The 3,880-nt window shown below is 36.8% G+C and overlaps 1 pseudogene; it reads left to right on the top strand.

Moving 5' to 3' along the window:
* The first annotated feature begins 2,162 nt into the window (after positions 1 to 2,162).
* On the top strand, positions 2,163 to 3,672 carry LOC121601612 (annotated as a pseudogene).
* The last annotated feature ends 208 nt before the right edge of the window (positions 3,673 to 3,880 follow it).

The raw sequence follows: 3,880 nt of genomic DNA on the forward strand, positions 1-3,880 counted from the left end.
GAATATTCAGTTGTATGATGTGGAACAAAAGGACATAGCAATTTATACCATCGGTAACATATTTCCCTAATTATTTTATTATTTGAAACAGGTTATAACTCTTTTTTTAAATGGATAAACTCATGTAGGGGCCGGTCTGGTGATACAGTCGTCAACTCGTACGACTTAACAACATGCCCGTCATGGGTTCAAGTCCCGAATAGACCGTGCCCCCATACGTAGGACTGACTATTCTGCTATGGTAACAATAAGTCACTGAAAGCCAAGCTCACTTTCGCAGCCTTGACCGACAGCGGTTGTTCTGCCAAAGAAGAAGAAGAAGAAGAAACTCATGTAAAAATTTGGTTCTTCAATGTGATACAATCAGTTTGCCTAGGTTTTGTCTTAATAATATTTTTTTAAAAATTATTTCGATAGGAATGGTCGAACTCAACTAGTGATGCGCGTTGCGTTCCGAACCTGCCAGGTGCGATCCGTTCCAACATGCAAGCATCCGGACCGCGATCCTTATTTTTAACCCAACCAGGTTCAAACTGAACCGACTGCTATCATCGTTCTTATCGATCCGATGTGAACCGGTTATTCTCAGCGTTCTCGGCGATCTGTGCTGGACTGGTCGCTCTCAGTGCTCTTTGCGATCCGGCTAAGAACGCTCGACGGAGAGAGTTGCTCTCTGATTTGATGGGTCGATTTGCTGTATACAAAGCATCCAGGATAATTTTGAACCTGTTTCTCTCAGCGTTCTTTTCGATCCGGTCTGGAACGCTCGATCATTTGCTCTCTTTCATACGATGGGCCGATTTGCTACGTACAAAGGAAGCAGGTGAAATCTGAACCTGTTTCTCTCAGCGTTCTTTTCGATCAGGTATAGAACGGCGTTCTCTTCTCTTTTGCTTCTTTCTAGTATGGATACACACACATTCTGTCAATGTTCAAAAGCTCAAGACATATTCTCTCAATCTCAGAGATAACTGTACAACACCAGCGCAATGAAGCCAGAAAATGTTAGCGCTTTGGGATGAAGTGAGAAGCTAATTGCCAAAATTTAAAGAAACAATCCAGCGCAAGCGGTAAATGCATTGAATGAATTGCTTCTCTTTTGCTATATGGATGTTGGTGCGTTATTTTGACTGGATTGTGGTAATCAATGAATTGCTATGTGTTTGGTGCTAAACTATTTCGTTGAGTATTCACTTGCACTACCTACTTGCACGTTGCAAATTCACTTGAATGTTTACCTGTGATCTTCTTTGTGCAACTAAAATTTAGGGTATTCTTATAGCCAATAAAGTGCACTACCGGACAATTGGAAACTCCGTTAGTGCACCGTACAGTATAATGTCAACTCTACGGAAACAACTTAACACTCTATGTTGTTATAGACCGATGATTCGATGTTAGTTGCTTCTATTGAGAAATAATAATTCAATAAGTGTAGTTTGCGTTGCAAAATATTTCTAATTGAAATCATAAATTAGAAGAATAAAAATAGAAAAATGATCAGTTTTAGTTCAAAACAAAAAGAACAAAATGTCTCGACCTTTTAATATAAAATGCACTGTATAGCGTGTTACTTAAGTTAAGCGTTTTTCTTTTAGCAGAAGAATAATTTTACACATTCAATAAACTATTATTTAACTTTACTTGAATTGAAACTGTGTGATTTATGCACGTAAAAGATATTACACAGTATTAAATGAATACTTTCAAGTTATGCATAAATAAAGTGAGCAACTGAAAAAAGCGTAAACATGACATCCCAAGTGACATTTGCTCGAAATTGTTTTACCATATTTGCTCGATTAGTACTCGATACGCCTGAAATTGTGGATTTGTGTGTGATCAAGTGTGTTGAAAGCGCCAAGATTTGGTGTGATCGTAAATTAGACGTTGCTCTATCGATGGACGATGCCGTCGAGCTCAGTTTTCATTCATAGCTATGGTTTTTTGATGAAAAACAAAAACTAAATTTTTGTGACGTTATTCTATAAAAATGGGTATTATTTAAGTATAAAATGGGTACATGACCAACTATAACGATAGGAAACATCATTTCCGAGCGAATCTAGAAGAAAGTAACGAAAAAGCTGCCTCCGTTCTTTTTCTCCAGATTGGCAGGTTCGTTCCGTTCCTCAATTTTAGGAACTATTCTTATCACTTAACTCAACACAAGGGACACCGGAAAATATCTCAAAACAAAAATATTAGAAATCCTCGCAATGTACAAAATTTCCCTGGCTCAAATTTTCACGATAACGCGTGATAATGGGGCAAATATGATCGCCACTGTAAATCAGTTACGATCTGAGCTTCAAGAATCATATAATCGTCCTGAGGACGACGACACCTTCGTGGTTCCTATCCAACAAGTCGACTGGATGGAAACTGTCGAAAAGGAGTTTTGTCTTACGATAGCATTAGTAAGGTGTGCGGTGCATACTATGCAACTCTCGGTTACAGATGTTATAAGACCATTTGATGCTGAAATACGAAAATGTACTTCTGTATCAAACAATTGTGGAAAAATTGCGTAAAAGTCGGTTTTTAATGAAGAGTCTCTCCCACCGCTGTGCTGTAAAACAAGATGGGGAGGTGTTTTTGAAATGCTGAACTATTTTAACAAACATGAAAAACTTTTTCATGAATTGGGGCTTCAGCATTCAGAACTAGGTAAAGTAAAAAAATATTTAGTGATATGAAGTGATATGATATGAATAAAATCAGTGATATTCAAAAAGTTCATAATATTTTCAGATCTTACGGAGCAATGGCAATTTATAAAAGAGTATATTGCCGCGTTTGAGCCTGTATATATAGCTACCAACAAAATGCAAGCTAAACATACTCCGCTCAATCAATTTTATTTAACATGGATGACAACTGTTATTAAGATAAATGCTATTCAAGAGAATCGTTTCACCCAGGCACTAACACAAGCCCTTAAAAAACGACTTGAAATCTTAAAGGAAAACATTGTTTTTAAGGCTTCAATGTCAATAGATCCTAGATTCAATTACTTAAATTCCAGATTTTTTAGTACGGAAGAAAAGGAGGAAATTCGTGTAAGTATCACTTTTTTGTCATTTAAGTAATTAAATTTTTTAATATATTTTTTCAATTCCAGAGTTTTATTCTCACCACTTCCGAACGCATCCGGGCATTAGATGCTAATGTCCAGCCAGCTCCTTTACCGTCTTGCTCTGGCAACGATGCAGTGGGTAATTGTCCGAGCGATTTCGACATATTTTTCACTAATTTGTATGGAGGTTCACTGCCAGAATCACATGCACAATCATCTGCTAGAAACAGATTCATTCGTCAACTAAATTCTTTGGATTTGGAAAACCATCAGAACTCGTCGTTTGACGTTTGGGGTCATTGGCTATCCAGAAAAACTACACACCCCGAGCTTTTTGAAGTAGCTACTTGCTTCTGGCTGTTCCGTCAAACCAAGTTTCAGTGGAGCGGGCTTTTAGTGCTCTAGGTTTAATTCTTTCGGATAAAAGAACCAAGATTAATGATGAAAATCTAGAACATATTTTACTAATTAAGTTAAATAAGAAGTTGTTTAAAAAGATTCTCCCAAATCTTTACAAATGGAACGAGGAAGATTTGAAGTACTTTGCTTCTGGCTGTTCCGTCAAACTAAGTTTCAGTGGAGCGGGCTTTTAGTGCTCTAGGTTTAATTCTTTCGGATAAAAGACCAAGATTAATGATGAAAATCTAGAACATTTTACTAATTAAGTTAAATAAGAAGTTGTTTAAAAAGATTCTCCCAAATCTTTACAAATGGAACGAGGAAGATTTGAAGTTAGGTTTAAGATAGCTTTAAATATAATTGTACATATATATCCGTATCATGGCTGTGAACTATTTACAA

The sequence above is a fragment of the Anopheles merus genome, unplaced genomic scaffold (assembly GCF_017562075.2).
Source record: "Anopheles merus strain MAF unplaced genomic scaffold, AmerM5.1 LNR4000125, whole genome shotgun sequence".
In the NCBI taxonomy this organism is placed as follows: domain Eukaryota; kingdom Metazoa; phylum Arthropoda; class Insecta; order Diptera; family Culicidae; genus Anopheles; species Anopheles merus.